Here is a 24,597-nt window from a genome sequence, read left to right as displayed (position 1 = left end):
GCGGTTGGGGCGTCTCAACTAACGAGCTAAATAGATGGCGCTCGAGAGATCTGGCAGACTGGATTAATGGCGCTCGGCAGATGCTTTTCAGGCGCCATTGCAGAAGAGCGACCCCGTCCATTATTTTTACGCGTTCGGAAACGAAAACGCGTAAAAATAGCGTTTTTTTAACGGAAATTAATTGGACGGGACGAAGGAGAAATGAATCTTAAATGTCTCATCGCCCGACACTTGACGGTATAATGAGATCGGAACTGTTCAGTTTCTTGTAATTAAACCGTTACAATTTTGTTCAACACTCTTTTAATATCATCGTTATACTTTCCAGATAAGTAAACTCTCTCAATAAAGCTTTCATTGAGCCATAAATTACGCGATTCGTGTTCGTATTTCGATTTCGATCAAATGAATGCATGGAGAAGAATGTAATAAGCGACACGATATCCTTTTTTTTCATAGTGCTTCAATAAAAATCATATATTGCACGTTCAAAAAATACCTAGATATTCGCGATTTTAATATTTTCCGAAAAACTATTAAAATATATCATCGTTTAATATCTATACTTTGATGTGTGTACTATTAATAAAATTTTATTTAGTCGCGTCAAAAATTGATCAAACTTGTGGATCGCGATATGCAACGAAATAGATTTGTACTGGGCGTATTTGTAACTTTCTGATTGAAGGTAAATTGTGGTCTAATTGAAAAGTTTATTGATAAATTTTTGATTGAATATTATTCAAAAAGGTATTATCTAATGTATTTAATTTAATTTTTAGCAAAAATTTAATTACTTTTATATAAGTTTTCATAAGAATATCCACCACCCAAGTATGATGTTTTTTTGTAAAAATCAAAAATATACGACTGCTCTACTTTATCATCATTTTAAACAATTTTTAAGTTGAACTATTCAACTATAAGAAAGTGCAAAAATTTGCTGCCAAAAATTGCCACAAAATCTTCATTTTTTACGTTAAACTGGTATCTTTATTTTGTCAATTGCTATACAAATAAACAAATTTTGACCGTTTTTAAATCATCGTTTGAACGTAACTTTTCTAATATATTTTCCCCGTGAATCGCGAATGTGATAATTAAATACATATGAACCGCATACAAATTTACGTTTTAGAATATTAGTATGTAGTTTTTCAATGCAGATTGCAATGCAAACTAATTTAACTACCATTTCCGGGTCATGGCTTTGTATTAAAATCTCATAATTTTCAGCAAATTGTGTGCTACATTTGTTGAGATATATTGTTTTTTAAAACAAAGTATAGGCAGATCTGCAAACGGCCACACTGCATCGCATCGTGTATGAATGTAATAGTTTTTATACCTATATTTATGTTATGAATTTGGTCAAACATAATTAATTTTTAATCAAACGTACACATGTGTTGCGAACGAAACACGCTTTTTGCAAATTCAATAAATCAAAGATATTATTTTCGTATAATTTCTACGATCTGATAATTAAAAGTTATGAGAAACGTATTCTACAATCTACATAGTAACGTGCTTGGTCGATTATATTATACTACAAAACGATGATTTCATCTGCTAAAATAAATTCCACCTAAAAGGAAATATTTATAATTGCTTATGATTGATTCTTTTGAGATTTAGTTGTATAAATGGTTCAAACTTCTCTGATTTCATCTTAAAAATTAACGTTGAAATAAAAGATACATTACCAGTACATGCTGATAAGAAAGAAAGTTAAATATACATACATTTAGCAATCAAGAAACCAGTTCCTTTATTATAAGAACATGTGCCTATAAATAATTGATAACACCTTTATGAAGCTTCATAATAAAAAGCATATACATAATTAATATTTTGTCTTTTGACTATTTTCTTGTGGATTATTTGTATATATGTATGTACATATGCATGTAATAAACTTAATTTTATTTTATTTTAAAATTGTATCAATTTGATCTAACAGCCAGACACTATTGCGCTTTCCTGGCCAGCAGCATAGCTCGGACGTTAAGCTTCTGCTTACCGTCAAGATGGTGCCGGGTTCTATCCCTGAATGAAAATGAATTTTTCAGAGTATGCTGTTGGTCAGACCTGGATTTGTGACTCCAGGTTGATCGTTTCCTATCAGAGTTTGCCAATTTTCTCTGATTTCATTGTTGAAACGGTTCCCGGAAAAAAAATTTGGCTAAAAATCCTTCCTACCTACTATGTCACCACTATTTGAAAAATTTGATTGATGTACAATAAAAATTTATGTACAATTCATAGATGTCTCGTTAATTTGCGAGTTTTTTCAGTGTCTCGCAATTCAACGACTTATAATAAAAATGCTGTATTTGTATTTGTAATTGGCCAGGAAGGCGCATTGGGATTTACCTGTAAGGCCTTCCTGGTATATATGTAAAAATAAAAAAAAATAAAAATTCACAAAACAATATCGCAAGCAATTTTATTAAGAAAATTTTATATAATTATAAAAAGTGTATGTGGAAAAAAAAAAAATGTATGTGTATGTGAAAAAAAAAAAAAAATTCACAAAACAATATCGCAAACAATTTTATTAAGAAAATTTTATATAATTATAAAAAGTGTATGTGGAAAAGAGCGATTTAAAAGATTTTTCCGTGTGTTCATGTAATACTATTTATAAATATAATAATGTTCAAAGTAATACTAGATGTATTTAATTTAATTTTTTACGTAAGTTTTATATTAATTTTACTACGAATTTATTTTAATTACGTAAAAATACATGAATGTAAAATACATGGATGTTGAAATTCGTTGTATTTTTAATATAAAACAACGAATTTCTATTTTAATTTTAATTTTTTAATAATAAAACATGTAAAATAAAATATTTTAAAAAAAATTATCAAAAAATAAGCTTTAAAATTTAATCATCTAGAATTTTAACATTATTATAATTACTGCTTCCTTAATTTTATCATATATTTCAGTATCAAAGTATGTATTATATATTCGCATGAATCATCCAATCAATTCCTAAAAGCTATACAACAATCTTTAATCAATCTTTACAATATATTCAAAACATGCAAATTTGATTGTTCAATCTGATAAATAAATTGTGTCCCACATTAATCTCCGAATTCAATCAACACTGTCATCTGACGTTGGCCAGATCAACAATCAACAGTTACGCAACAGTTCCTATCGGAGATATCGATGCTTCTCTCCATTCCCAGCTCCCATTGCCACCCCCCACTCAATCGGCTAAGGGTAGGGGCTGTATGCGAAGGGGTGGAAATTCTTCGGCAACCGTCAGTCGCGCGCGTACCATACGCCGATACGGTCGTGTTCGTTTTAAATCTCTGGTATCGCGTTTTCGCGCCAATATATTTCAAAACCGGAAAGCTGTAGATGAACATCATAAGTGCTATTTTCCTGTGACAAATGTGATGAACTATGTTGACGTGCGTACCATTACAATGAACTTAATTGGTTCATAAGATTCACATCAAATTGTCGTTCCGAACATGAAACTGTCATGACGTACTTACATGACACTTTCATATGATATTTGTATCGTGAAAATTCAATTATTTTTCAATTTAATAAATCATATATTGCTTATAAGAATCAATTATTGCATTATAGGTTTAAATTTAATTGTAAATTCACCAATGCATAAATTAAATGGGGCTGAAATTATCGCCTTTGACGTAATATAGACTTTTCCGATTTATTTATTATTTTTCGGAGGGTGTGCTTAATTTCAATCGTAAATTACGACGAATTTTTTAATTGCCAATATTATTCGCGAAAATAATATACAACACAATCGGATATAAAATAATAATCACATGCCTAATTCGTGCAACTAATAAGATTATTTAACGATTCGTATCAATCAGCCCGTTATGTGTGTCGGTCACGAATAGCACGCGAAGTAAAAACTATCGAAACTTTGATTAATTTATTATGCAATTCGGTTTCGTATAAAACGAAAGATACGTATGCAAATCCGATACGATAGTATAAACAGAGAGGAGGTTGAAATCTGGTTCGAATAAAAGACATCACAGCGTCCCTCCCTTCGCCTCGAGAAAAATGCGCGCAAAAATGTAATTTTAAACTTTTCCCTCCCTCGACTGCGTTAACTTTTTGACCCAAGTTGTTCGTCGGTTAATTTTTGCCCTGAGGCACTCGAGCAAAGAAACAAATTGAAAAATTGTGTTTGATTAATTACATCGTTGAAGTTTCATGCGTAGGTTTCTATGTTGTTTGTTTCATATTTAAATTATCTCTTAAGGATACCTCGGTGGTTAGGGAGAAGCACTTGGAAGGAATGAAATAAGAAAAACAAGAATTTTGTTCGGGAAGTATGACCTGAGCGTGATGATGACGTGGGGTGGGCCAGACTGAAGAAGATGACCCGTGGAAAGACTCTATTTCTTCTTCTTCTTTCGGTGGCCAGCTTCACTTCTTGCTATGGTGAGACTTTTTTTTTAATTACATACATATGTATATGCAGTTTATATATGATATATATGTATATATATATATATATATATATATATATATATATATATATACATATATATATATATATATATATATATATATATATATATATATATATATATATATATATATATATATATATATATATATATATATAAATATATATATAAGAATCTGTGTTAATATTTAATTATGCTGCTTTTGTGTAATAAAAATCATATATCCAGAGATAAAATTTTATGTGATACCTCTAAGGTTTATATGATACCTCTTATTTGTAACTTTATAATGTTTCGAAAGTATGAAATAACGAAAGCACTCGATTTGAAAAGTTATACGCTTTAAAGTTTTTGAAGAGAATCTCCAGTTTCGCTTGTTAAATGAAGAACAAGAATTTTCATATTAACAGGAAAAATTTCTACAGATTATTTCATATCTGTAGAATCAACATTCAAGGCTATAAAATAATTTGGGAATAATTGGGGATTCAACGAAACAAGCATATGGTATATATAAATGTATATAAAAAGGAAGATGTCTATTTTTTTGGGAGACTTTGTATCTTAATTAGCAAAAACTTTTATTTAAATAATGTAAAAATATATATTAAAAAAAAAATAAAATAAGGATTCTTATAAAAAAAGTCCTTGTTTTATTTTTTGTTGAACTATGGCAGGTTCCTAAAAGACAAAACTGTTTTACATTAATATTAGATTTTATACCTGCCACAGATGGATTGAATAGTTTACTCAATGTTTAGATTAGAGGAATAGATTTGTCTCAGTCTTGAATGCGAGTCTAGTTTTAAGACGCTTTTTTGAGCAGCCTTTTGGATACACAGCTCCAACTGTCTTATTTTGTTCAGTTCCGTAGTAGACAAAAGCAGTTGCTTGGTTTCGGCTGGAAAAACACCGTCTATGGTAAACTGCAACTCTGTTTTATCCCCTCAATTTCTTCACATAATAAATGGGCAAAGGGATAGGAAGGCCCTTCTAAATTGTCTATTAATTTTATAAATTTTATGCAAATTTCATTTTTGTTTGTTATTTTAGCATCTATTCCGAATTTTAGCATCAATAAAGCATTAATAGAAAAATGCCCAAAATGCGTGTCTCTATTCATAATACATATTTGGTCTAGAATAATAGAAGACGATGTAGTAATCTTTTTCTTTTACAAATTATTATTTTTTGGTAGTATTGATAGTTTTATTTAATTTTTACGCAAGTGTACAGTATAAAAATAAAAAAAAGTTCAAATACAATTCATAACTATTTTTTTCTCTAAAATTTGAATAATGTGTGGAAAAGTTCGTGTCCAATGAGTTATACATATGTATGTGTGTACATATCAACATATTGCAATATATATATATATATATATATATATATATATATATATATATATATATATATATATATATATATATATATATATATATATATATGTATATGTATACTTATTGCAATATGTATAAACATATACATACATATTGAATTTAATTAAAGGTAAAATTCATCAAAATTGCCTTTGGGTAAATTTTATTTTTTTTTATTTTTTTTTTATTTTATTTAAATAGGCACACATACAGAATAAAATATAAAAAGAAAGTTGTATAATGAGACAAAAAATAATAATAAACATAAATAAAAATATAATATTCCATTTACAGTGAGCACCACATGGTGATATAAAAAAGTAAAATTACAAAAACATCAAGATTTTAAAAAAAAGAAAAGAAACAGATAAAGAAAAAGATACAGATAAAGTAAAAAAGAAAAAGAAAGACTATAAGGGTGAAGAAGCAAATCAACCACATATTATTTTCTTCACCTTTGTCCTAAAAATACTAAAAGAGTCTCTAAAGAGGTCAGGACAATCATCTAAGCTATCGTAAATACGGCATATACGAACGATTGCACTATTGAAAGAGGTGTTGCTTTGACAAATAGGTGGATAAAAAAGATTTGTACATCTGGTGAATCGGGCATTAACGTTAAAATTAATCTCGCTTAAAACAGACGTGTCAAGAATACCATTAGCAATCTTATATAAAATTAACAAATCAGAAACCCTTCTACGCTGAGACAAACTTGCAATATGGAAAAAAGAAAGTCTGTCATTATAAGATGGAAACAGTTTTTTAAGACCAGTCTTATAGGATAAATGGCGCAGAAAACGCTTCTGGATTGTTTCTAAGTGCTCAATGTGAGTTTGGTAATAGGGAGACCATATGATTGAGGCATACTCCATATTACTACGAACTAAACTGTAATAGAGTAGAATCAGAGTATGGGGATTCTTAAAGGGCTTCGCAACTCGGCAAATAAATCCCAATAGTTTATAAGATTTAGTAACAATATGATTAATATGTTCATTAAATGATAGTTTGGAATCTATAAGTATACCTAAGTCTCTGGCACAATTTTTTGCTGTAAGATCTACGTTATTAATATTGTAAGTAAAGTCAATTAGGTTACGATTTCTGGAAAGTGTCATTGAGAAGCATTTAGAAATATTGAGATGCATAAGGTTTACATTACACCATTCAGATATTATATCAATGTCGGATTGTAATTTTAAGCAATCCGACTCACTATTGATAGGATGGAAAACCTTAAGATCATCGGCATAAAGTAAGCATTGACACTTCAGTAGGGGGATTAGGTCATTAATAAAAATAATAAACAGAAGTGGTCCAAGGTGAGAACCTTGAGGAACTCCTGAAAGGATTATTTTAGGGGCAGATGAGAAACCCTTAATTGTAACCAATTGACTTCTCAAATTAAGATAAGAAGTTAACCATCTAAGTAAATTTCCATGAATTCCAAATTTAGATAATTTACGAATTAGCAAACCGTGATTAACCTTGTCAAAAGCCTTTTGAAAGTCTGTATATATAACATCTACTTGTGTACGAGTATTAAGATATTTATAAATTGTGGTAGTGAATTCAATAAGATTAGAAACGGTTGATTTTTTTTTAACAAATCCATGTTGTTCCTGTGCAATTTTAGGCACTACATGAGAATAAATATGATTATAAGTTAAACATTCAAAAATTTTAGCAAAACAGGATAAGATACTTATTGGTCTATAGTTATTACAAAGTGATTTATCGCCAGACTTGAAAATAGGTACAATATTGGCTAGTTTCCATTTAGAAGGGAATACACCAGCAGATAAAGAATTGTTAAAAATTATAAATAAGGGTTCTACAAGTTCCAAATAACAAGTTTTAATAAAGTATGGAGGTATGCCGTCAGGTCCAGCACCCTTATTTACATCTAAATTTAATAGGACATAAGTAATCTCCTTTTCTTCAACATATATTTTATCAAGGCAGTACGAGCAATTGTCAATGTGAGCGTCCACATATGAAAGGGAGCAATCATCATTGTTATGCACAGATGAAAAATATTCAGAAAACAATTCACACATATCTAAGCCAGATGAGGCACAAATGTTATTAAATCTTAAAGTTTCGGGCAAAGAATTACCCTTGCATTTAGACTTGGTGTAAGACCAAAAGCATTTAGGGTTCGATGAAATGCGGGATTCAATATATGACAAGTAGTCAGTATGGCATTTGGACAACAGTCTCTTGGAGCGAGTTCTTAATAATGCAAAGGTGTCGTAATCTCTGGGATTACCAAAGACTTTGTACCTTTTTAAATGAATAATGATAGTTGAATCCCCCCCCCCCCCCCCCGCGTTTGATTTTATTCTCATGAAAGTATTTACTCGTCCTTCGATCCAGACGGTTGTTTTGTATTATTTGAAATTTCCACAAGTTTGCTTGTATTTTCACATTCGCATAATGCACCCCTCGGAAGCGAGCTTTTCCGCTCTTCCGGTGTGCATTACACTTTAAAGCTGTAAACATCGATTTCCGGCCATTTGTTGGGAAAGTTCCTCAAGAAATACATATAATCATTCTCAGCCAACATTTATTTTTACGTACCTGGAAATCCACTAATATGAAAATGAAATTTATCCAGACTTCTGAATAAAATGCAAGCACAATTTGTTTTACATACATTTAAATTAAACCGAATTCTTAAATTATTCTAGAATATAAAAATAACACCTCTATTTCAAACGGTCAGTATACATATGTACATATATCGATTGGTCAGTATTTTCGACAGTTGTATTGTAAGTGACTTTTTTGAAGCCGAATACATGGGTCTTGTTTTTTTATTAAATGAACATTTTGAAGAATCTAATAAAACTTATTTATTTAAAAATGATTAAAAATAATGAGTATTTACAAATTTAAAAATTAGGTTCTTTTAAATTTTTCAATTTATTTTCAGTATAAGAGAACTAACATAATACGCTGAATAACATTTTTTGTTGAAATATTCCACAATAAGAAAATATTCAGTACAATACAGGAATACTGAAAAGAATAAAAAATGTTTCACAATTAACAAGAAACGTGAAACAAACGAGAAAAACCTCATCGGAAAATCCTCGTATCGCTTTAGAGCACACGCGCGATTCAAACAAAAGCTTTGCGCGTACTTTTTTCGCCGTATAGCGTTACATGGAAGAGCTTTTGTGTGGAGTACAACACGGAAAAAACCTCTTTCATGGATCGAGTTATCAGTTTTCATTGTGTTCATATAAAAGACACTTCGCTTCTTCGATTTTCATCGTTGTCTGGTAAGGCTTTGTAAGCCTGCCATACGATGTTCAGTCCTAGTCTATACTAATTTAATCGAGCTGTACAGAGATTTACTACCACGTCTTCTAAACATCAAAAGCGCTCATATAATACACGCAAATTTGTATATCTTATATTATACAACCGAATCATGTTATTTCCATCAAATTTGATAGTAATAATAATACAGAATAATCCTCCTGGCACATTACCGTTGAGCCGATTAAGTTGAGCACAAATAATTGTATGGCTAATACTATAATTATACAATTCAAATCTACATAGGATTTTTTTAAATAAGTATACTAATATTGGAATAGCATATATGTAGATATTGAATCGATGGTAGAATATCAATAAGATGAACTTTGAACGTCTTGCTACTATCTCCATTTTGTGTTCACTGATCCGAAAAATCGCATGAATACGTCGGAAAGTTATTCTGACTTGATAAAGGTTATCTCGTGCGCAGTTTTCTTTAGCCGTACTAAGGAAAAACTCACGCTTACGAGTATAACTCGGCAACCTTTTATTTTTGCCGATTATGGCGAAAGTCATAAATTATCCATCGGATAAATGAAACCATCATAGTTGACATTTGTCGACGCAGATTGTTGCAGCTGCATCGTAAAATATACATGTATTATAATACGAGGATAGTTTTCCGCATATCCGCGAATGGAATTTCCCTTTGAATGGTCGGATCGAGCTTTTATTGGCCATTCGTCGACTGTTCAAAAATGACTATTGTATACACAGGGCAAATAGGGAACGTAAATATTTGCGCTAACCCATACATACAAAGTTTGACCGGACTAGCTCTGTAAAAAATACCCCTAAACGGGATTATGAATCCTTTGACTTTTATGTTTCATCCAATGGAAGGGCAAATACGGCTATTTCATTTTATATAGAATTTTTTCATCGGATAAAAACGAACATAATGGTTTAGATAAGACGTATGCGAGGATGTTTTACTGTCTTATTATATTGTTATATAATATCTCATATTCTTAATTTCGTTTGTTTGTTGAGAAAATACTAAAATAATTCAACAGGTGTTTCATTATAATGACTTGCACAGTAAATTTATCGTTGGGGAAATTTGGTGCGGGCAATTTGCTTTAATGTTTCAAAATTATTATGGTGTTAAAATGATGATAGAGAATAAATTGGAAACTAGAGTCTCTCATCACCAAAATTAAAAACAAATAAAGCGGTGGTGCGGTGGCGACTGGACGGGCGCAGTTTCCGGCCACCTTCCGCCCCGAGCTTTTGTCTGCTCGCCCATATTTCACCGCCATTGTGCTCAATTTTCACTTATTGTCGGCTTTCATCCACGTCCATTTGAGCAATTTTCAATGCAATATAAATTTCCTTGAATAGACTGTTTAAAATTTTCTGCCCAACTTTCGTTCGAAGTTCAACGGGAAACGCGCCACGACAGAGTCACAAATTTAATCTCATCTGTAAATATATTCACACTTAAATACATATGTATATATTATGTAGATGTACAATAAAAATATTCATCCAAGCTATACAACTGAATATTAATATTGGCAGAAAACACAATACCTTTCTAAAAATGCCGTCCATGAATGTGATATTTTCCACCATAGATTATCGGATATTATTTTAACATATTTATCTGGTAATCTGCGCTCATAATTGTTTTCTTAATTTGAATGTGATGAATAAGTGGAATTTAAATCTACTCTTTTCCATTTGGGTCTCGCAGGGATGTTTTGTATTTGTAGATTGTTCTTATTTATCGGAACAGGCTGCAGTTGCAAGACATTCCCTTCTTTGTATTTTTACTACTTATTAAATTATCTTTGTATTTTATTACTCATTTAAATTTTCATTTATCCGCTATTTTATTACTTTACTGTTTTTATTGATTGTGTTTAAATGTTGTTTTTTTTATCTTTTCTTTTTTTGTAATTTTTTTTTATCTTATTTTTTGCTTTTGCTTTTTGTTCTATCTATTTATTTTTTGTTTTTCTCTCTCTCTTGTTTTATTATCTAGGCCATTGTGGCGCATTAGGTTCTTCTTGTAATGCCACAATGGTCCAAAACTTTTAAATAAATGAAACAAAATAATTGGCCCATTGGGTTTACCTGTTTGGCCTTCCTGGATTAAATAAAAATAAATATAAAATAAAATACTGCAGCTTTGTATAATAAAGTTAATTTTGAAAATGGAAAAGTGAGCAGCGTATTACTTATCCTGGAATACAAAGCAAAGTATAAAATACTAGTAAAACACCCGATGAAAATTTCATCAGGTGTATTATAAGTAAAAACTAGTTTATATGTAGTACCTACCTAAATATAAACAATTTAAAACACCAATAGAAAAAAATAATTTATTTAAATTAATTTTCAGTAGATGGCGTTAAATGCTCGTGGCACTATTTTCCAAGAAATTTTGATAGCAAACAATATAAATATAGGTTTTGTTATGATTCTACCAACCAAACATTACATTATACCTTAAAAAGGTTCTATTAAAATTATATATGTTAAAAAATATTATTAAAAAATGTTGTTAAAAAAATATACATTTTTTTATTTCGGTCTTGTATAAAAGAAATAAAAAGTATACATTTTTCATTTGCTCTTAAATATTATAAATTTTTAATGTAGAATATAATTAATTTTCTAAAGTTTAACAAAATTGCAAAAAATGTAACTTGTTGAATAGCATCATTTCAATGTTATAATTTGAACTTTTACATTTTTTTATTAAATAAAAATATGATTTTACATATTTTTGAAATTCAAAATCACAGGTAACAAAATATTGAAAAAAAAAATTATGTATGTACAATGTTTTTTTTATTCTTTTGTTTCTTTGAGCAGATTTTTCAGCTTCAATAATCAAATGGAAATATTATACTTAATATCTTACTCACTCATAAATTTTTAATTTAAATAAACAATAAACTTATGAACGAACACTTTATGCTTCCTTTACATATGTTCATATATCATCGTTGATAGCTCGGCACAAAACTGCACGAAAAAGACTACTTATTATCATATATACCTACAGCACAGCTCGTTTTCGGCACGTTCATATTTATTTTGGACGAGAGAAATACAAAATCGGCTTATACTGTTGCTTGGGTCGCATCGCCGAGTAATTTTTTTCACAATATGACATTTCCAAAAATAATTATATTCCCAATGGCAACTTTTTCGTAAGTACGGGTGCACTCACCAATATCACGTCACGTCACGCATGAATATCTACATATTGATAATCTCCAAAGAAAACCGGTTCTGCTTGATACGTTTCGGTGACATGTACTGTTGTATACTACAATATGAATACTGCTGTTATGGATACGCCACGTACATATTACAGAACATATGAATGTGTACATATAGAATGTACTAAAGAATATTTTTCGTACTGCTGTTGCCGGCTTGAACCATATTTGTATAAACGAGCTTTTAATCGTATGCTTTGAATACTTCGATTATTTGATAATTAACTATACCTACATACATATAATATATGTACATATTTGATTCTGATTTTTAAATGCTTTTTATTATTACGAAATTACGAGTATATTCACAATACATCTTATATCTATTTTAATAGCTACTGATCTACTGATCATTTTTTATTTTACGATTTTAATTTAATTTTGTTAGTAATCTTAGTATTATATTATTTTAATGTTAATGTACAGCATAATAGGAACAAGAGCTCAAAAACCTATTTATAATTCTTATGAATGCTCATAATACATCTAATACATATTATTAATTAAAGACTCTCTAAAGTCGACGACCTAAAGCAGATTGTGTTTAGGTAATCTGTGATTATGTACGTATAATATTACGTAGATTGTAAATATTTCCATAAATTTTGTGAAAAAAGGTTTTAATTCGTTCATCTCAATTAATATACATATGTAGATGTATTATATACAACAAAATATAACACGACCACTTGATACGTCCTTTGAGCATCACTATAATCCTAATTAAGTTATAGACACGATCGCACCAAATGCAATTTCAAAAATCAGTTGACGCCTTCATTCCCCCTTCACTTTTACATTGTCTCACCATTAAGGGTGAGCCTGTCTGCCGCGTTTAATAATTTTAGCGCAACTTACCCCCGGAAAAGAAGATTAAGAGAGACAGATTAATTTCCCTTTCTGTCGGACGACGGATTTATCAAAAAAAAAGAGAAAATGAGCGACGCTTTTTCCTATAAATCGGCAAATTGAAACGTGTAGCGACATATCGATCAGGAGACAGACTCGATGTCTCGAGACAGACGAATTTGCGCGAGATAATGTGCATATATATACAGGTGTGTGTATGTATCGGAATGCGAAACTAACAGTTGTGGTGTCATTAGTTAACGGTGACGTCTCCAGGTGTCGCCGTGCTGACGAGTCTAGTACTTTAGTACTCACGTACATATATTTAGTACTAGTATGTTCGTTCATCGTGGATCGATCGACCGCCGCACGGAAGACAAATATGCGACTGTAATTGCGAACCGTGTTAAACTTCTCCATCCTCATCCCCCTAGTACTACAAAGCCTTTACAGGTGAGACTTAAGGGGTGATTCGTTTTATTTTGAATCGAAAGACTTGAAAATGTATCACGCGGACGACCCATTCACTAACTAACGCAGTTGCCTATAATGTCTGTAATGTTGGTTATTATTGGTTGTAACTTTTTATGTACATTGGTATTAACTATAAAGATTGCTTTGATTAGGATGAATTGATATTGTTTAAACATGACGTATGATATTTCATTTTTACTTTATCTATGTACGTAGTAACAATAGATGAAGTTTTGTGATCATGCGAAAATTCGAACTCGAGATTTTGACTGATTCGAACTCAGAATCGATTACTGATCACGTTTTCATGATCTAGAAAAAATGTGTGTGTGTGTGTCTGTGTGTCTGTGTATTTTGGGGATTTTTCGAACACCGTTAGTCCTATCAAACTGAAACTTAGTATCAGTTACTGAAATTCTTATCGACACGACGTTAATTTTTTTCAAATTTTTAATTTTATATAATACTTGTAAGTTTTGATACTATGATGACCAATTTCATTCTTTGATTCAAGATTTATGTACATATACCACTCAAAAAAATTTTGTTTGGAAAAAAATTGATTTTATAAAATAGGCACAAACGTTTGTATAATATCTGCAAAGTGAGACCCCATTGAAAAGTTTTTTCAATGGAGTCTCACTCAAAAACAAAAACGTTTGTTGCGATACTAACACTAAAAAACGCAAAAATGTATCAACATAAAATTATTTATCAAATCTTTTTTGTTCAAATTAAAAACATTATTTTCAATAATATTCAAGATTATAATAAAATTCTAGAAGACTAAACTTTTTAACCATTGTGTATTATATTTAAATATATTTAACTATACAAATTTTTGAGTATCGTGTATTTTTCGAAAACTTATGATTATATGTATATTGTTTATTCAGTTTTTGAAGATTGGAAGAATGCATGGAAATTTCACAATGGATTTTTATTCAATTTGCATTATATGAAATAAAATATTGACAGGTGATCTATTATTACGGCATTTAAATTTTTCTTTTCAAAAAAAAATGCATAAAATTACTCAAAATCTTCGAAAAATTTGAATACCGCCGGAACACGTAAAAATTTAACCTTTTCATAGTCCATTATTATAATGCTCGATGTAATACTATTTTTTTGCTATTAAAAGGAGTTTTTTCTACAAAAAATCCAATTTTACTATATACCTATTTTCGTCGATAAAATTATGTATGTAAATAAAAAAGTTTTTTCGTACAATTTATACAAAAAAATAATTAACCCATTTATGCATTAAATATGTACATATGTATATGAAGAATCAATGGAAGAGTTTTATTGTTTAAAATATAAGAGCTAATACCGAGTTGAGACGGTACGAGAAACCCAGACCGAGTTACCCGGATGAATAAAGTTGAAGGCGGTCCCGACTTACTCGGGTCGAAAAACGGGTCACGTTACGGGGAACGTCCGAGTTAATCGGTTTGGGCTACTCGTACCGTGTCAATACAGAGGGATCGATAATCTCACCATATTCTCGATCGTTCAGACCATTTGTAAAATTTTCTTTGAAATTGCATATCAAAAGGTTTTTTTATATAAAATAAAACTGTCATGGATGCTTTCAATTATTCTTCCGTGTTGGATAATTTTCTACCCCCAACATATTCCATTGCAATGGATGTTTTAAAATCCACCAAAGGTATTTGAATGTAAGTTCTCTATATTTGAAATGCTCTATGTTTTGTCGAGGTGTGTCTTTTGTAACATCCTATATATATGTACAAGAGTACGTTGAAACGTTTCGATAATCCGTCAGGGAGCGAGAGTGAGCGAGCGTCTAGAAATCCGTGCAAATAATGATGTCGGCGATTTGTACGGTTCGCTATTTGCGGGCAAATTATACCCCGACATCGCGGCTGAGTTGGAGAAATTCACGGTTAAACTATCATCATCGTGTAACCCTCGTGTGAGTTTGAACATCGCGCCATGTCAAATAAAATACGGGTCGTAATAAGCATTCGGGCAGAATAAATTACAATTAGACTGATATCACAGCTAGCAATTGTACGACACTTCATTCAATGAATCGAATACATATGATCAATCATATGATTTAAATTTACGGATCTGAAATCGTGAATATTGTTCGCGGTCTATTTAATAGGATGATGGATGTGAAAATTCGCGTTGGCAAAAAAAAACATAGGATATTCTGACCGCTCGTCATTGATAGAGTTAATGTTTGTCGATTGACGCACCCTGGTCTGACTGTCAAACTATGAATCTGTCGGTTATATATTGAGATTGATGTGTAGGGGAGGAAAAGTTTGGTCACTCGCATGAAAGGATTTTCTTTATTGATCCCCCTTCACTTTTCATAGTTTAGTGAGTTTGATTTCTGACACCAATCGTGGAATATTGGGTCAATGTGATCATTACACAAACTTTCTTGAATAAATTTACATATTTTAAATACATATAAAAATTAAAGCTTAATTAATACGTATGTACATAAGTCGTAAAATTCAGTACACAAAAATGTATATTTTCTTTTTCAAAAAAAATCATGATGTCATTATGAGTTGCGATAATGATGTATGTTTATATATATCTAAGGATAATATGGATCATCTTGAAATAAACTATAAAATAATGAAGGTGGATTTTAGTTAATAATATTTAATGAATTTTTTTGTTGATAATATTTAATGAAAATTGTGTTTTCACTTAACATGAGCCTTCATCAAAAGTGATTGATGGACTATATTGAAATTTATTTTATCATAAAAACGGTTTAGTTATCATATTTAAAATAAATAAAAGTATATTATAAATGAATAAATTTTCGGAATGTTTTCAAAATTTCGCAATACATCATACATATTGATGGCTCGGTGCACAGATATTGTACGTCTATTTTTGAATTTGTATCGAATTTTGAGTTTGTAGATGCTGGAATAATTCAGGTTTTTCCTTTCAAGGTAATTTGTGTGGTATACATAAATCACATTGAAAAGAAAAACCTAAATTATTCCAGTATCTACAAACTCAAAATTCAAAAATGGACGTACAATATCTGTGCACCAAGTCATCGATATACAAAATTATAATAAATAGTCTACATATATTTGCGAAAACTGTTATATATACATATGTATGAAAATTTAAAATTTGCTCATACATACATAGTACATATGCACATATATGGAAATTTAAAATTTGTGGTTAGTTTCTTTTTTGAACAAGTGTTCTGTAATATATTTTTTCTTCTTATATTCTATTTTATAACCTTTTCCCAATATTTTAATACTATAGTTTAATTATGCAATGTTCTACATATTTTGTCATGCCTTTATTCTTTACTTTTTAATTTGATTTCCTTATATTTATCTTTTTCATTTTTGTAAAAATCTGTTATTGGACTCGGATATTACATATATTATTTATTTACTATTTGTTTTTTTATAAATATCTATGTACTTCCTGTCTGTTGATTTTTCAATAAATAAAATAAAAATAAATAAAATAAAATATACATATCTTATTTTATTAATTTCATATTTCACTAAAATATTCCATTTAAAAACATGTATTTACAATATTACCATGACGGGCCATATTTGTACATTTGTACTTTTCATCTACATATCTTCTATGTCGGTCTCCGTGACGAGCCAGAATGTTAAATTACAGAAAACGCAAATATCGGAAGGCAAAGATCGAAAATCGAAAGATCTTAAGTCGAAAGATAAAAAAAAGGGAACATGGTAAACGGTACATACTCACTTAATTTGCGCGAGCAGGATACAACAGGAACAGGATTTTCCTCCCGTATTAATGTGCGCGCGCAGAATATATGCATGTATGTATGTACATATATAAAAATGAATGTCTGTCTGTGTGTCTCGAATAGGCTCCTAAACCACTGAACCGATTACGATGGAACTTTCAGGATCTGTTATATGCACGTCCGGAAAGATTACTGAGAATAAAAAAACAGGAAAAAACGGGAATGATTGTCATTGCAACGCTATAATTTCAAATGTTTTCGCGTCACGACCAACGAGCTTGCGAATGGGAACGAGAACGGGAACGGGAACGGGAATAGCATTTTGTGGCATTGCAACGCATGTCAGGTTCATCTAGTAAATTTATAAAATTATTATTATAAATTTGAAATTATATTCACATTTGTTTGAAACCGTTTCAACAGTGAAATATGATACATTCTCAAACTCTGATAAGAAACTATCGAAACTATCTGACTAGCAACATTGGTCAACAACCGGCATTGAACGCATCACCCCTCAGTTGATAGCAGTATACGCTAACTACTTTTTGCTGCTATACATATGTACAAATGTATGTAGTATATATTTTAATTACTTTATAAACTAATTATTAAAACTATACAGTCGTTAGTTCACTGGTGTGCTGCACCAATAAGCTTTCAAATGAAGAAAATGTGTTTTCTCGTTGAAATTGAGTTTGAAATTTAAATCAGAAACTGTACTATGTATAGGTCAAATTTTGAATATGAAATCGGTATACGTACCAATATCTCTAAACCTGAGATTAAATTGTGGATGGCATTGTTCACCAACAGAGAAATTTGAATTTATAATGCTCAATAAAATATTCCCGCACAGAAGAATAGTGTTGAAGCATTAAATCAGAAATCCTTCCGACCGTACAATTCGCGAGCTTTTAAAGCTGAGCGTCGCGTTGTTTGAGCTTCCGCGCGTTTTTCCCTAGACTCATAACTATTCAAAGCTTCCACTTTCGTTCCGAGGAAGCTTTTTCGGTTATTCTGAACACGTAAACGTCCAGTAAATTAGGCGCGGCTTTACGCAGACGACTTCAGAAACTCCGACAAGAGTCTCTCGACTCTTAATCGCGATAGCGTAAACGACGAGAAGCCCAAAAACGTATTTAACATACACATTTACATAGTCGCGATGGGCAATTATATCGCTTTGTGCGATGAATTTTTTAATAGCCATTTCTGAATGTAAGTCGCGTCTGATATTTGAAATTTATTGTGTTTTCGAGATAATAAATTTCGGATAATGTTCAATCCCTCTGGATCGATTCATCACGTTGAAACGATTCCTAAATGCGACTGCGTTAATTTATATCCGCGTTTCAAGCTCGGAGATTCAACATGGATAAAAGTAGATTGAAATATTTTGTACATAAGGATCTAATAGGTACATTGACCTTACATATGTACATTTACATTTGCTCCGAAATTTATATAATAGATAAATCAAAGTCAATATTTAGGACCACGCTACTATCCAGACACGCGATTGGTACCCAAAGTTGGGAAATCTCGGTTTCATATCTGATGTATTGGTTCCGATTTTAATTAAGCTGAAATGTTTGCGGGCCTGTCCAATTTAATTTTATATACGCTTAACATTAATGTACATATGTACATGTTCATTTACCGTAAATACTTTAATGCAATGCAATATGCAACATATTTTATAGTACGTATTAGTTTAAAATTTAATAGTTCACAATTCCAACAAATCTTTTGCGAGACGTTCCATAAATCAAAACATTGTTTTAGTATCAGTCGGCAGGTAATATTGGAAATGAATTGTTTCAACATTAGTTTCGACGTCTAGAGGAAAGAAATGTAAGAATAATACAAATAACGATTTACATAGTTTGAATCACGAAATACAGACATTACACACACGCTCATATTTATCATAAAATTATATATTCGTTACATTTAGTGATGTCTATTCGTATTGATATTTTATTTTGATTTAAAAGACGATGTTTACTTTAAACATATGTACAAATCGAACTGATGGGCATAACATCAAACAGTAAAATGGAATAATAAATATTGCTTTATATCTATTATTAAGTTCATGATCTACATATGTATCTACGTTCAATATTATATTTTCCTGAAAACACTAAAAAACACCTGAAATTTTTTTCCAATACTTACTTTTGGCACAGCAATACTAGGTTTTGAGTTAAAGACTGCAAAAGCTAAAAATTCGTGAAAATTGCACATTGTTTTAAACGCTTCTATGTATATCATAAGCGATAAATAATTTAACGAAAATAATTGTCATACTTGAATTCAGTAGATCAAACTTAATAAAGATTGATTAGTCTCCACTCCGGTAAGTAAAAAACGTGATTTTTTTTGTTGCTCATTGTTTTGGATCCGGTATGTTTACAATACATCTTATAGTTACTGTATTTTTTGTACATTCTTTGTTGACGTTACTATTATATTTTTTGACGTTAGTATTATACTATTATATTCTCTTAATGTTAGTGTTCGAAGTACAGTCAGAAGGTAAACGTTTTGACTTTCACAACAAGTACAACTTGGAAAAAAAACCACACAAATTTCAAAATGTCGAAGCTGGTTGAGTGTGAAGTGAAAACTTTTTGATTGTATTGGAGTGCACCGGCTGGTGCATCAAGTGCACCACCACAGCTTTCGGCGCAGCTTCTCGTCGCGTGAAATACGGCGTTGTAAATTATTTAAAACGACCATTAGTTCGGCTCTATAACTTTTTCCGTAGAAGTTCCTCTCGCCAGAGCAGCTAATGCACACTTTCATTATTCAATAAATCAGCGTCGGTCGAGTGAAAAACTGATATTGGCCCCCCGAGGTGGTGGGAGCGCTTCAGTAGTGAGAGAGGGGGGAGGGTGGGTCGGAAAACTGATATTAACGGCCGTCGCTTTTATGGAGTCACTCGGTCTCTCGTAATGTGAAAATGGGGCAAATCGTATTTCACGTTTTACTGCATTTTTAATGGACTTGTCGCGTCTCATTTTGTGCTGAAACTTGTGAATATGAAACTCGTACTAGCTTAACATTTGCACCTAAACAATCATCCTATATTAACAAAGTAAGCACTATCCTTTATTCACATACAAGAAATACCACTTTAAAATCTTAATTATGTATGATGAATTTTTTTTTATAACAGATAATTCAGATAATTCAGAATATTCAGGTCGATAATTATCAATCTACTGGAATATCTTAAATTGTATTTTTATTGAATCCTATATCATCTTTATAATATATATAATATATGTACATACATATGTATGTCGGCGCCTTTATAATAAAACTATGTATTACTCTTAAGAGGGCTGGACAGCAGCGCTTTGTCCATGCAAACGTACTATACTTCTCCCTTCCTCAATTATGGCACTAGAGAAATTATTTTTTAATATGCTATGGATATCCACCATTGGGGTGCATCTATCGTTTTATTTTTTTGATTAATTATTTTTTATAGGAGCTAGGAGCCGCCAAACATCTATAAAATCGCCTCTTTTTTACACCCACGAAACGAGTCCAGCGTGTTTATTTAACGGTCGATTTTAAAAAAATACGCCGATAGATGCACAGAAAGTATCTTTCTCATACTGATGATGAAATTTTTTTTAAAAATTGGTCCAGTTTTGGAGGAGAAAATAGGAGAATACGAAACCTCAATTTTGTCAATTTAAAATACGTTTTATCTGGTATATATATATTGATATATACTCAATATATGTATATATATATATATATTGATAGACACTCAATATATATATATATTGATATATATTGTCGCATTCACACAATATATACATACACTCAATATATATATCGAAGAAAGGAACGGTAACAAAATTAAGGTTTCGGGTGTACAGCCCTCTTAAGTATATACATAATAACAAATCAATGGAAAAAATATAATCTCTAAAATATAAAAATTTATTTATAGAATACACGACATGTGTTAAGACAATATTATTGAGGACGTGTGTAATATCAAACGTTCAAATATATACTTTTTCTCTTATATAATACCTTGAAATCATATATAAACCTTATATAATACCTTGAAATCATATATAAACCTTATATAATACCTTGAAATCTCCGTTACCCGACGACAAAGTGTTAATAACAAACACGTAGCGTATTTGATTTCATGTTATGAGTCTTTATTTTTGACATACATACCTACATACAAAGTTTTCAGCTAAGTGGCCTCTTAATCACTAGTCATTTTAAGTTGCAAAATTGACACCATGCAAAAATGATTTAAGTGATGTAGAAATTTTGATAAAAATCATTTAAATAATTGATTTAAAAATTATTTAAGTGATTTATGATAAAAATGATTTAAGTGCTTTTGATTTCAGCATCTAAATGTATGATTTAGTTTTAAAATTTAAATTATTAAAAATTAAAAATGATTTTATTTCAACCGCTAAATTGAAGTCTCTTAGAAACGAAAACATATCTATGTAATTACACTGTTCGACACGAAAAATGGTTCACAGGCGAGATATGACTTTTCTTATAGATCTATGCCCAGTGAACACGAATCTGGTAATAAAAAATGTTGATTGGCTCGAGATTCGGAGATATATGTTTTTTAAATCGCGCGATTTTTCTATATCTCGGTGTTGTTCGGTCGATGTCTCAAAATCTGTCAATTTCCTGTTTAAAACAGTTAATGTTACTTTTTTAGTCAAATACAAATACCAGATTACGATGTACTATTATCAGATTTATATGATTAGAACACATATTTAAATATGTACATATGACTCTTTGTTTGTTATTTTTAAGTTTGTTATCATTCTATGAAGACAGCATACAAGGGAAGGAATTTGTAAAATAAAATTCAAAATACAACGTATTTCCAAAAGTTACTGGAAGTTAATACAAGAAGGAACAAGAGTGACATTGAAACATATTTGATTTCAATGTTGTGCAATATAGCGACATTTGTACTGGGAGGGTTTCAGCGTCGTTGCACAACACTTCTTCTCAACAAAAGCGAGGCACGAGGACCGTCGGAGACCAGAGGCAGTGAATTTTGCACCGACACTTTAAGTGCATTACACGCTTTGCTACTTGCTAGAGAGCCCGTGCTGTATTGTGTTGTGTGTCGAGCTCTCCTGCTTTTTTCCCTCCACTTTCCCACCCTTTCTCCGGGAAAAACTCCCGGGGGAAAATTCAAACGTGGGTATCGCACAAGCGGAAAGAAATTGCAATGCTTAAGAACAAATTCATCAGTGAAATTAAATTCCCGATTCAAAAGAATCTCTGCACGTTCAGGGTGGCTCAATACAGCAAACCTATTTTTATACATTATGTGTACTTATATATCCCATTTCAAAATAAAATATTTATTTAAACCATTTGACATTTAGAAAAGCGACATTTTGTTACCGTATCAAAAAACTATAAAAATAAAATGTTAATAAATTAAAAATAACCTATTAGTGAAGTAAACATATATGAGAAATAACGAGTACATACATAAGAGTACATATATGTATGTACATATGGCTCGGTGGTTACGTTTATGTTTAGCACCGAGAGGTTACCGGGTTGGATCCCGTGCTAATCTTTAATACTGCTGGCCAGACTGGGATATTTGTGCCTCCAAGTCGATCGTTTCTTATCAGAGTTTGGCAAAAATCATCCTATCCGATGACACAGATATCTGAATTTGATTTATGTATCTATGGATTAATTAATTAATTGTTAATTTTGTGTTCTTCAGCCTCTCGACATACTGCGATTTATGTAATAAATATGCTGCAATATTTGTAATTAATTATCTAGGAAGGCACACTGTTACCTGTTAGGCCTTCCTGGTATATATCTATGTAAAATAAAATATAGTTTGTGTGATAAGAAATAAATTAAAAACAAATTTTTAATTAATAAATCAGTCAGCTGCCACTCGCGAAATATTTGATCTTTACCTGTACGCCAGCAATTTTTAAATTGGTTGAACGAATGAGATGGGCACCTCACATTGAGGCAGCGAAATGCAAGGCGATGCGGGGTATATCCTCAATATATCCAATATTTAATCGCCATAGTTCTTTATCAAAGCTAAATAAAATAAAATTATATCGCGCGCTCATATTACCATTAATAACCTTTGTTTCACCTGTATAGAATAACGCCTCGAATACTAACCTTTCCAAGTTCCAAGTAATATAAAATAAATCCCTAAAAATAATTTATAATACACCCATATATACTAACCTGAAAAAACTGCATGCCATATATAATATTCCGTTTGTTACAGACATTACTAACAAACTAACCAGTAGATTCTATGACAGAATCACTAATAACCATACTAACACACTTGTGAAGAGTCTCGGTGATTACAACAAAATGTCCATACCCTTCAGGTATAAACACAGATTACCTAAACACAATCTGCTTTAGGTCATCGACTTTAGAGAGTCTTTAATTAATATTATGTATTAGATGTATTATGAACATTTATAAGGATTGTAAATAGGTTTTTGCGCTCTTTTTCCTATTATGCTTTATATTATCATTAGAATAATATAATACTGTGATTACTAAACAAATTAAATTAAATTGTAAAATAGAAAATGATCAGTAGATCAGTAGCTATTAAAATACATATAAGATGTATTGTGAACATAATTTTGTAATAATAAAAAGCATTTAAAAATCAAAAATCAAAATTGGTTGAACATGCAAAAAGCCAACAGTATAGCTAGGTGTTTGCGTTAATGTTAACCACCAAGAGGGTCCGGGTTTAAGCCCTGGGTTGACTTCGTTTGAAAATAATTTATTGGTAGTATTTCTGTGGCACTGCTTTTTAGACTTGGATATTTGTGACTCCAAGTCGATCGTTTCTTATCGGAGTTTGCCAATTTTTCTGATTTCATTGTTGAACCGGTTCCTCGTCAAATTGGTAAAAACCACCCTAACCACCATTTTACCACTATTTTAATATGAAACCTCGCAAAATGCCAATGTTTCAAGGCAATCGGAAGAGTGTAGAAAGTTTGTCA

Source organism: Arctopsyche grandis, chromosome 5, assembly GCF_051622035.1.
Source record: "Arctopsyche grandis isolate Sample6627 chromosome 5, ASM5162203v2, whole genome shotgun sequence".
Classification (NCBI taxonomy): Eukaryota; Metazoa; Arthropoda; class Insecta; order Trichoptera; family Hydropsychidae; genus Arctopsyche; species Arctopsyche grandis.
This window is presented reverse-complemented; position numbering follows the sequence as displayed.